The 11727-nt window shown below is 59.3% G+C and overlaps 1 long non-coding RNA gene across 1 annotated transcript; it reads left to right on the forward strand.

The window, feature by feature from the left end:
* Positions 1 to 1715: 1715 nt before the first annotated feature.
* On the forward strand, positions 1716 to 11477 carry LOC139250101 (uncharacterized). Its single transcript, XR_011591267.1, has 3 exons — positions 1716 to 1749; positions 2030 to 2120; positions 11353 to 11477. It is a non-coding gene; the product is annotated as an uncharacterized lncRNA (long non-coding RNA).
* Positions 11478 to 11727: the final 250 nt, after the last annotated feature.

An 11727-nucleotide genomic window follows, 5' to 3' on the forward strand; every position in this document is an offset into this window, starting at 1 on the left:
CCCCGGCACCGTCTCTCCCCCCCCCCCCCCCCCCCCCCCCTCCCGGCACCGTCTCTCCCCCCCCCCCCCCCCCTCCCCCGGCACCGTCTCTCCCCCCCCCCCCTCCCCCGGCACCGTCTCTCCCCCCCCCCCCCCTCCCCCGGCACCGTCTCCCCCCCCCCGGCCCCTCCCCCGGCACCGTCTCCCCCCCCCCCCCCCCTCCCCCGGCACCGTCTCCCCCCCCCCCCCCCTCCCCCGGCACCGTCTCTCCCCCCCCCCCCCTCCCCGGCACCGTCTCTCCCCCCCCCCCCCTCCCCCGGCACCGTCTCCCCCCCCCCGCCCCTCCCCGGCACCGTCTCCCCCCCCCCCCCCTCCCCCGGCACCGTCTCTCCCCTCTCCCTCCGGCACCGTCTCTCCCCCCGTCCCCGGCACCGTCTCTCCCCTCCCCGGCACCGTCTCCCCCCTCCCCCGGCACCGTCTCCCCCCTCCCCGAACACAGCCCCCCCCTCCCCGAACACTGCCTCCCCCTCCCCGTACACTGCCCTCCCCCCCCTCCCCCTCCGTACACTGCCCTCCCCCCCTCCCCCCTCCGTACACTGCCCTCCCCCCCTCCCCCCTCCCGTACACTGCCCTCCCCCCCTCCCCCCCTCCGTACACTGCCCTCCCCCCTCCCCCTCCCCGTACACTGCCCTCCCCCCCTCCCCCCTCCGTACACTGCCCTCCCCCCCCTCCCCCCTCCCCGTACACTGCCCTCCCCCCCCTCCCCCCTCCGTACACTGCCCTCCCCCCCCTCCCCCCTCCCCGTACACTGCCCTCCCCCCCCTCCCCCCCTCCGTACACTGCCCTCCCCCCCTCCGTACACTGCCCTCCCCGTACACTGCCCTCCCCCCCCTCCCCCCTCCGTACACTGCCCTCCCCGTACACTGCCCTCCCCCCCCTCCCCCCCTCCGTACACTGCCCTCCCCGTACACTGCCCTCCCCCCCTCCCCCCCTCCGTACACTGCCCTCCGCCCCCCTCCCCCTCCCCCGTACACTGCCCTCCCCGTACACTGCCCTCCCCCCCTCCCCCCCTCCGTACACTGCCCTCCCCGTACACTGCCCTCCCCCCCCTCCCCCCCTCCGTACACTGCCCTCCGCCCCCCTCCCCCTCCCGAACACAGCACCCCCCCTCCCCGAACACTGCCCTCCCGAACACTGCCCTCCCCCCCCTCCCCCCCTCCGTACACTGCCCTCCCCGTACACTGCCCTCCCCCCCCCTCCCCCCCTCCGTACACTGCCCTCCGCCCCCCTCCCCCCTCCCCGAACACAGCACCCCCCCTCCCCGAACACTGCCCTCCCCGAACACTGCGTTCCCCCCCTCCCCATACACTGCCCTCCCCCCTCCCCATACACTGCCCTCCCCCCTCCGTACACTGCCCTCCGCCCCCCTCCCCCCTCCCCCGTACACTGCCCCCCTCCCCTCCCCTCCCCGAACACTGCCCCCCTCCCCGAACACTGTCTCCTCCCCTCCCTGTACACTGTCCTCTCCCCTCCCCGTACACTGCCCTCCCCCCCCTCCCCCCCCCCTCCCCCCTCCCCCCTCCCCCGTACACTGCCCCCCTCCCCTCCCCTCCCCGAACACTGTCTCCTCCCCTCCCCGAACACTGTCCTCTCCCCTCCCTGTACACTGTCTCTCCCCCGCGCCCCCCCCCCCCCCCCCCCCATATCTATCTGACATATATTTCTGTTTTTTTTTTTCAGAGGACATTCCGTGAAATTTTGTTCCTCCAGGTGAGTTTTTTTGAGGGAGGGAGGGGAGGCAAGGGCAAACAGACAGAGGTGGAGGGTGGTTGGTTGCGAGGGATGGAGGGGGCGCAGGGACGGGATGGAGAAGGAGATGGGGGGGACATACGGAGGCAGGGGTGGACAGGGTGCGGGGGCGGCAGGGAGGGGGCCCAGAGGATGCTGGCCGCGAGCTGTGTGTATTGCCCACGTTGAGCTGCGGTTGAGATTGCCGGGGTATTTTCAGCCCCTCGACCTGCCACGCACTAACTCTCTGTTTATCTCGCAGGAATTTGGGCATCACCCCAATATAATCAAACTGCTCAACGTCATTCGAGCTTCAAATGACAGGGACATCTACCTGGTCTTCCAGTTCATGGGTAAGGTGCAGCATCACAGAGCGCCTACAGTTCGCCGGGGTCAGGGATCGGGATAGGGCGGGGTCAGGGATAGGGCGGGGTCAGGAATAGAGCGGGGGCGGGGTCAGGGATAGAGCAGGGGCGGGGATAGGGCGGGGTCAGGGATCGGGATAGGGCGGGGTCAGGAATAGAGCAGGGATCGGGATAGGGCGGGGTCAGGAATAGAGCAGGGATCGGGATAGGGCGGGGTCAGGAATAGAGCAGGGTCGGGGTCAGGGATTGGGCGGGAGCAGGGCCAGGGATAGGGATAGGGATTGGGCACGAGCGGGGTCAGGGATCGGGATTGTGCGGGAGCGGGCTCAGGGATAGGGATTGGGCGGAAGCGGGGTTAGGGATAGGGATAGGGCGGGGTCAGGGATAGGGATTGGCCGGGAGCGGGGTTAGGGATCGGGATTGGGCGGGAGCGGGGATAGGGATAGGGCGGGGTCAGGGATAGGGATTGGCCGGGAGTGGGGTTAGGGATCGGGATTGGGCGGGAGCGGGGTTAGGGATAGGTCGGGGTCGGGGATAGGGATTGGCCGGGAGCGGGGTTAGGGATCGGGATTGGGCGGGAGCGGGGTTAGGGATAGGGATAGGGCGGGGATAGGGATTGGCCGGGAGCGGGGTTAGGGATCGAGATTGGGCGGGAGCGGGCTCAGGGATAGGGATTGGGCGGGAGCGGGGTTAGGGATAGGGTTAGGGCGGGGTCAGGGATAGGGATTGGCCGGGAGCTGCGTTAGAGATAGGGATTGGGCGGGAGCGGGGTCAGGGATAGGGCGGGACCGGGGTCAGGGATAGGGATTGGGCGGGAGCGGGGTCAGGGATAGGGATAGGGCGGGAGCGGGGTCAGGGATAGGGCAGGAGCGGGGTCAGGGATAGGGCGGGAGTGGGTTCAGGAATAGGGATAGGGCGGGAGGGGGGTCAGGGACAGGGATTGAGCGGGGTCAGGGATAGGGATTGGGCGGGAGCGGGCTCAAGGATAGGGATTGGGCGGGGGCAGGGTCAGGGTTTGGCCGGGAGCGGGGTCAGAGATGGAGCGGGATCAGGATCAGGGATTGGCCGGGAGCGGGGTCAGGGATTGGCCGGGAGCGGGGTTCGTGATAGGTTGCGAGCGGGGTCAGGGATATGGTGGGAGTTGATGGGATCTTGGTGTGCTCTGCAGGGAGAGTGGGTGAGTTGCAGGTGTGTGGGATGAGGGTGGGGGAATGAGGGATTGTGACTGGGTGAATACGGGCGGAGTGGTTTGGTGGCAGTGTATGTGTGTGTGGGGGGGTGGGGATGGGTGTGGGGGTGATGGTCACAGTCCGTGTGTGTGTGAGGGCGATGGTCACAGTCTGTGTGTGTGTGTGTGTGAGGGCGATGGTCACAATCTGTGTGTGTGTGTGAGGGCGATGGTCACAGTCTGTGTGTGTGTATGAGGGCGATGGTCACAGTCTGTGTGTGTGTGTGTGTGTGTGTGAGGGCGATGGTCACAGTCTGTGTGTGTGCGTGTGTGAGGGCGATGGTCACAGTCTGTGTGTGTGTGTGTGTGAGGGCGATGGTCACAGTCTGTGTGTGTGTGTGTGAGGGCGATGGTCACAGTCTGTGTGTGTGAGGCCGATGGTCACAGTCTGTGTGTGTGAGGGCGATGGTCACAGTCTGTGTGTGCTGTATGTGAGGGAATTCTCTCAGTCTGTGTGTGTGTGAGGGCGATGGTCACAATCTGTGTGTGTGTGTGAGGGCGATGGTCACAGTCCGTGTGTGTGGGTGTGTGAGGGCGATGGTCACAGTCCGTGTGTGCTGTATGTGAGGAAATGCTCTCAGCCTGTGTGTGTGTGTGTGTGTGAGGGCGATGGTCACAGTCTGTGTGTGTGAGGGCGATGGTCACAGTCTGTGTGTGTGGGTGAGGGCGATGGTCACAGTCTGTGTGTGTGGGCGATGGTCACAGTCTGTGTGTGTGTGTGAGGGCGATGGTCACAGTCTGTGTGTGTGTGTGTGAGGGCGATGGTCACAGTCTGTGTGTGTGTGAGGGCGATGGTCACAGTCTGTGTGTGTGTGTGTGTGTGAGGGCGATGGTTACAGTCTGTGTGTGTGTGTGAGGGCGATGGTCACAGTGTGTGTGTGGGCGATGGTCACAGTCTGTGTGTGTGTGAGGCCGATGGTCACAGTCTGTGTGTGTGTGAGGGCGATGGTCACAGTCTGTGTGTGAGGGCGATGGTCACAGTCCGTGTGTGCTGTATGTGAGGGCGATGGTCACAGTCTGTGTGTGTGTGTGTGTGTGAGGGCGATGGTCACAGTCCGTGTGTGCTGTATGTGAGGGAATGCTCTCAGCCTGTGTGTGTGTGAGGGCGATGGTCACAGTCTGTGTGTGTGTGTGAGGGTGATGGTCACAGTCTGTGTGTGTGTGTGTGTGAGGGCGATGGTCACAGTCTGTGTGTGTGTGTGTGAGGGCGATGGTCACAGTCTGTGTGTGTGTGTGTGTGTGTGTGTGTGTGAGGGCGATGGTCACAGTCTGTGTGTGTGTGTGTGTGTGAGGGCGATGGTCACAGTCTGTGTGTGTGTGAGGGCGATGGTCACAGTCTGTGAGTGTGTGTGTGTGAGGGCGATGGTCACAGTCTGTGAGTGTGTGTGTGTGAGGGCGATGGTCACAGTCTGTGTGTGTGTGTGTGTGTGTGAGGGCGATGGTCACAGTCTGTGTGTGTGTGTGTGTGTGTGTGAGGGCGATGGTCACAGTCTGTGTGTGTGTGAGGGCGATGGTCACAGTCTGTGTGTGTGTGTGTGAAGGCGATGGTCAAAGTCTGTGTGTGTGTGAAGGCGATGGTCACAGTCTGTGTGTGTGTGAGGGCGATGGTCACAGTCTGTGTGTGCTGTATGTGAGGGCGATGGTCACAGTCTGTGTGTGTGTGTGTGAGGGCGATGGTCACAGTCCGTGTGTGTGTGTGTGTGAGGGCGATGGTCACAGTCCGTGTATGCTGTATGTGAGGGAATGCTCTCAGCCTGTGTGTGTGTGAGGGCGATGGTCACAGTCTGTGTGTGTGTGTGAGGGCGATGGTCACAGTCTGTGTGTGTGTGTGTGTGTGTGAGGGCGATGGTCACAGTCTGTGTGTGTGTGTGAGGGCGATGGTCACAGTCTGTGTGTGTGTGTGTGAGGGCGATGGTCACAGTCTGTGTGTGTGTGTGTGAGGGCGATGGTCACAGTGTGTGTGTGTGTGAGGGCGATGGTCACAGTCTGTGTGTGTGTGTGAGGGCGATGGTCACAGTCTGTGTGTGTGTGTGTGAGGGCGATGGTCACAGTCTGTGTGTGTGTGTGTGAGGGCGATGGTCACAGTCTGTGTGTGTGTGTGTGTGTGTGTGTGAGGGCGATGGTCACAGTCTGTGTGTGTGTGTGTGAAGGCGATGGTCAAAGTCTGTGTGTGTGTGTGAAGGCGATGGTCAAAGTCTGTGTGTGTGTGTGTGAGGGCGATGGTCACAGTCTGTATGTGTGTGTGAGGGCGATGGTCACAGTCTATGTGTGTGTGTGTGTGTGAGGGCGATGGTCACAGTCTGTGTGCGTGTGTGAGGGCGATGGTCACAGTCTGTGTGTGTGAGGGCGATGGTCACAGTCTGTGTGTGTGTGTGAGGGCGATGGTCACAGTCTGTGTGTGTGTGAGGGCGATGGTCACAGTCTGTGTGTGTGTGTGTGAGGGCGATGGTCACAGTCTGTGTGTGTGTGTGAGGCGATGGTCACAGTCTGTGTGTGTGTGAGGGCGATGGTCACAGTCTGTGTGTGTGTGTGAGGGCGATGGTCACAGTCTGTGTGTGTGTGTGTGAGGGCGATGGTCACAGTCTGTGTGTGTGTGTGTGTGAGGGCGATGGTCACAGTGTGTGTGTGGGCGATGGTCACAGTCCATGTGTGCTGTATGTGAGGGCGATGGTCACAGTCTGTGTGTGTGTGTGGGTAATGGTCACAGTCCGTGTGTGCTGTATGTGAGGGCGATGGTCACAGTCTGTGTGTGTGTGTGTGAGAGGGCGATGGTCACAGTCTGTGGTGTGTGTGTGTGAGGGCGATGGCGATGGTCACAGTCCGTGTGTGCTGTATGTGAGGGAATGCTCTCAGCCTGTGTGTGTCTGTGTGCGATGGTCACAGTCTGTGTGTGTGTGAGGCCGATGGTCACAGTCTGTGTGTGTGTGTGAGGCCGATGGTCACAGTCTGTGTGTGTGTGCGCGCGTGTGGGCGATGGTCACAGTCTGTGTGTGTGTGTGTGTGAGGGCGATGGTCACAATCTGTGTGTGTGTGTGAGGGCGATGGTCACAGTCTGTGTGTGTGTGTGAGGGCGATGGTCACAGTCTGTGTGTGTGTGTGTGTGTGTGAGGGCGATGGTCACAGTCTGTGTGTGTGCGTGTGTGAGGGCGATGGTCACAGTCTGTGTGTGTGTGTGTGTGAGGGCGATGGTCACAGTCTGTGTGTGTGTGTGAGGGCGATGGTCACAGTCTGTGTGTGTGAGGCCGATGGTCACAGTCTGTGTGTGTGAGGGCGATGGTCACAGTCTGTGTGTGCTGTATGTGAGGGAATTCTCTCAGTCTGTGTGTGTGTGAGGGCGATGGTCACAATCTGTGTGTGTGTGTGAGGGCGATGGTCACAATCTGTGTGTGTGGGTGTGTGAGGGCGATGGTCACAGTCCGTGTGTGCTGTATGTGAGGAAATGCTCTCAGCCTGTGTGTGTGTGTGTGTGTGAGGGCGATGGTCACAGTCTGTGTGTGTGAGGGCGATGGTCACAGTCTGTGTCTGTGTGTGTGGGCGATGGTCACAGTCTGTGTGTGTGGGCGATGGTCACAGTCTGTGTGTGTGGGCGATGGTCACAGTCTGTGTGTGTGTGTGAGGGCGATGGTCACAGTCTGTGTGTGTGTGTGTGAGGGCGATGGTCACAGTCTGTGTGTGTGTGAGGGCGATGGTCACAGTCTGTGTGTGTGTGTGTGTGAGGGCGATGGTTACAGTCTGTGTGTGTGTGTGAGGGCGATGGTCACAGTGTGTGTGTGGGCGATGGTCACAGTCTGTGTGTGTGTGAGGCCGATGGTCACAGTCTGTGTGTGTGTGAGGGCGATGGTCACAGTCTGTGTGTGAGGGCGATGGTCACAGTCCGTGTGTGCTGTATGTGAGGGCGATGGTCACAGTCTGTGTGTGTGTGTGTGTGTGAGGGCGATGGTCACAGTCCGTGTGTGCTGTATGTGAGGGAATGCTCTCAGCCTGTGTGTGTGTGAGGGCGATGGTCACAGTCTGTGTGTGTGTGTGAGGGTGATGGTCACAGTCTGTGTGTGTGTGTGAGGGCGATGGTCACAGTCTGTGTGTGTGTGTGTGTGTGAGGGCGATGGTCACAGTCTGTGTGTGTGTGTGTGTGTGTGTGTGAGGGCGATGGTCACAGTCTGTGTGTGTGTGTGTGTGAGGGCGATGGTCACAGTCTGTGTGTGTGTGAGGGCGATGGTCACAGTCTGTGAGTGTGTGTGTGTGAGGGCGATGGTCACAGTCTGTGTGTGTGTGTGTGTGAGGGCGATGGTCACAGTCTGTGTGTGTGTGAGGGCGATGGTCACAGTCTGTGTGTGTGTGTGAAGGCGATGGTCAAAGTCTGTGTGTGTGTGAAGGCGATGGTCACAGTCTGTGTGTGTGTGAGGGCGATGGTCACAGTCTGTGTGTGCTGTATGTGAGGGCGATGGTCACAGTCTGTGTGTGTGTGTGTGAGGGCGATGGTCACAGTCCGTGTGTGTGTGTGTGTGAGGGCGATGGTCACAGTCCGTGTATGCTGTATGTGAGGGAATGCTCTCAGCCTGTGTGTGTGTGAGGGCGATGGTCACAGTCTGTGTGTGTGTGTGAGGGCGATGGTCACAGTCTGTGTGTGTGTGTGTGTGTGTGTGTGTGAGGGCGATGGTCACAGTCTGTGTGTGTGTGTGAGGGCGATGGTCACAGTCTGTGTGTGTGTGTGTGAGGGCGATGGTCACAGTCTGTGTGTGTGTGTGTGAGGGCGATGGTCACAGTGTGTGTGTGAGGGCGATGGTCACAGTCTGTGTGTGTGTATGAGGGCGATGGTCACAGTCTGTGTGTGTGTGTGAGGGCGATGGTCACAGTCTGTGTGTGTGTGTGAGGGCGATGGTCACAGTCTGTGTGTGTGTGTGTGTGTGTGAGGGCGATGGTCACAGTCTGTGTGTGTGTGTGTGAAGGCGATGGTCAAAGTCTGTGTGTGTGTGTGAAGGCGATGGTCACAGTCTATGTGTGTGTGTGTGTGTGAGGGCGATGGTCACAGTCTGTGTGCGTGTGTGTGAGGGCGATGGTCACAGTCTGTGTGTGTGAGGGCGATGGTCACAGTCTGTGTGTGTGTGTGAGGGCGATGGTCACAGTCTGTGTGTGTGTGAGGGCGATGGTCACAGTCTGTGTGTGTGTGTGTGAGGGCGATGGTCACAGTCTGTGTGTGTGTTTGTGAGGGCGATGGTCACAGTCTGTGTGTGTGTGTGAGGCGATGGTCACAGTCTGTGTGTGTGTGAGGGCGATGGTCACAGTCTGTGTGTGTGTGTGAGGGCGATGGTCACAGTCTGTGTGTGTGTGTGTGTGAGGCGATGGTCACAGTCTGTGTGTGTGTATGTGTGAGGGCGATGGTCACAGTCTGTGTGTGTGTGTGTGGGCGATGGTCACAGTCTGTGTGTGTGGGCGATCGTCACAGTCTGTGTGTGTGGGCGATGGTCACAGTCTGTGTGTGTGTGTGAGGGCGATGGTCACAGTCTGTGTGTGTGAGGGCGATGGTCATAGTCTGTGAGTGTGTGTGAGGGCGATGGTCACAGTCTGTGTGTGTGTGTGTGTGTGTGTGTGTGAGGGCGATGGTCACAGTCTGTGTGTGTGTGTGTGTGAGGGCGATGGTCACAGTGTGTGTGTGGGCGATGGTCACAGTCTGTGTGTCTGTGTGCGATGGTCACAGTCTGTGTGTGTGTGAGGCCGATGGTCACAGTCTGTGTGTGTGTGAGGGCGATGGTCAAAGTCTGTGTGTGAGGGCGATGGTCACAGTCCATGTGTGCTGTATGTGAGGGCGATGGTCACAGTCTGTGTGTGTGTGTGGGTAATGGTCACAGTCCGTGTGTGCTGTATGTGAGGGCGATGGTCACAGTCTGTGTGTGTGAGAGGGCGATGGTCACAGTCTGTGGTGTGTGTGTGTGAGGGCGATGGCGATGGTCACAGTCCGTGTGTGCTGTATGTGAGGGAATGCTCTCAGCCTGTGTGTGTCTGTGTGCGATGGTCACAGTCTGTGTGTGTGTGAGGCCGATGGTCACAGTCTGTGTGTGTGTGAGGGCGATGGTCACAGTCTGTGTGTGAGGGCGATGGTCACAGTCTGTGTGTGAGGGCGATGATCACAGTCCATGTGTGCTGTATGTGAGGGCGATGGTCACAGTCTGTGTGTGTGTGTGTGCGTGTGGGTGATGGTCACAGTCCGTGTGTGCTGTATGTGAGGGCGATGGTCACAGTCTGTGTGTGTGTGAGAGGGCGATGGTCACAGTCTGTGTGTGTGTGTGTGTGAGGGCGATGGCGATGGTCACAGTCCGTGTGTGCTGTATGTGAGGGAATGCTCTCAGCCTGTGTGTGTGTGAGGGCGATGGTCACAGTCTGTCTGTGTGTGTGTGTGTGAGGGCGATGGTCACAGTCCGTGTGTGTGTGTGAGGGCGATGGTCACAGTCCGTGTGTGCTGTATGTGAGGGAATGCTCTCAGCCTGTGTGTGTGAGGGCGATGGTCACAGTCTGTGTGTGTGTGTGTGCGTGTGGGTGATGGTCACAGTCCGTGTGTGCTGTATGTGAGGGCGATGGTCACAGTCTGTGTGTGTGTGAGAGGGCGATGGTCACAGTCTGTGTGTGTGTGTGAGGGCGATGGCGATGGTCACAGTCCGTGTGTGCTGTATGTGAGGGAATGCTCTCAGCCTGTGTGTGTGTGAGGGCGATGGTCACAGTCCGTGTGTGTGTGTGAGGGCGATGGTCACAGTCCGTGTGTGCTGTATGTGAGGGAATGCTCTCAGCCTGTGTGTGTGAGGGCGATGGTCACAGTCTGTGTGTGTGTGTGAGGGCGATGGTCAAAGTCTGTGTGTGTGTGAGGGCGATGGTCACAGTCTGTGTGTGTGTGTGAGGGCGATGGTCACAGTCTGTGTGTGTGTGTGTGTGAGGGCGATGGTCACAGTCTGTGTGTGTGTGAGGGCGATGGTCACAGTCTGTGTGTGTGTGAGGGCGATGGTCACAGTCTGTGTGTGTGTGTGTGTGTGAGGGCGATGGTCACAGTCTGTGTGTGTGTGTGTGTGTGAGGGCGATGGTCACAGTCTGTGTGTGTGTGAGGGCGATGGTCACAGTCTGTGTGTGTGTGAGGGCGATGGTCACAGTCTGTGTGTGTGTGTGTGTGTGAGGGCGATGGTCACAGTCTGTGTGTGTGTGTGTGAGGGCGATGGTCACAGTCTGTGTGTGTGTGTGTGTGAGGGCGATGGTCACAGTCTGTGTGTGTGTGTGTGTGTGTGTGTGTGTGTGAGGGCGATGGTCACAGTCTGTGTGTGTGTGTGTGTGAGGGAATGCTCTCAGCCTGTGTGTGTGTGTGTGAGGGCGATGGTCACAGTCTGTGTGTGTGTGTGAGGGCGATGGTCACAGTCCGTGTGTGTGTGTGAGGGCGATGGTCACAGTCCGTGTGTGCTGTATGTGAGGGAATGCTCTCAGCCTGTGTGTGTGAGGGCGATGGTCACAGTCTGTGTGTGTGTGTGAGGGCGATGGTCAAAGTCTGTGTGTGTGTGAGGGCGATGGTCACAGTCTGTGTGTGTGTGTGAGGGCGATGATCACAGTCTGTGTGTGTGTGTGAGGGCGATGGTCACAGTCTGTGTGTGTGTGAGGACGATGGTCACAGTCTGTGTGTGTGTGTGTGTGTGTGAGGCGATGGTCATAGTCTGTGTGTGTGTGTGTGAGGGCGATGGTCACAGTCTGTGTGTGTGTGTGTGTGAGGGCGATGGTCACAGTCTGTGTGTGTGTGAGGCGATGGTCACAGTCTGTGTGTGTGTGTGAGGGCGATGGTCACAGTCTGTGTGTGTGTGAGGGCGATGGTCACAGTCTGTGTGTGCTGTATGTGAGGGAATGCTCTCAGTCTGTGTGTGTGTGTGAGGGCGATGGTCACAGTCTGTGTGTGTGTGTGTGAGGGCGATGGTCACAGTCTGTGTGTGCTGTATGTGAGGGAATGCTCTCAGTCTGTGTGTGTTGCAGAGACGGATCTGCACGCGGTGATAAAGAAGGGGAACTTGCTGAAGGACATTCACATTTGCTACATCCTATACCAGCTGCTGAAAGCCACCAAGTTCATCCACTCAGGGAATGTAATCCATCGGGATCAGAAGGTAGGAGCATCGGAGTCACAGCGTCTCACACACAATGGACTAACTGGCTCTTGGAACTGTAAAAGTAAATTATCAATGAACATAAAACAAGATAGTAAAATATTTTACAGGTACATCAATAAAAAAGGAAGGTTAGGATGGGAATAGGGCCATTAAGGAATAGACTGGATATACCACGGGTAATGATAGAGAGATGGCAGAAATATTCAATCATTATTCTGCTTCAGTATTTACCAGGGAGATA

Source organism: Pristiophorus japonicus, unplaced genomic scaffold (assembly GCF_044704955.1).
Source record: "Pristiophorus japonicus isolate sPriJap1 unplaced genomic scaffold, sPriJap1.hap1 HAP1_SCAFFOLD_3481, whole genome shotgun sequence".
Taxonomy (NCBI): domain Eukaryota; kingdom Metazoa; phylum Chordata; class Chondrichthyes; family Pristiophoridae; genus Pristiophorus; species Pristiophorus japonicus.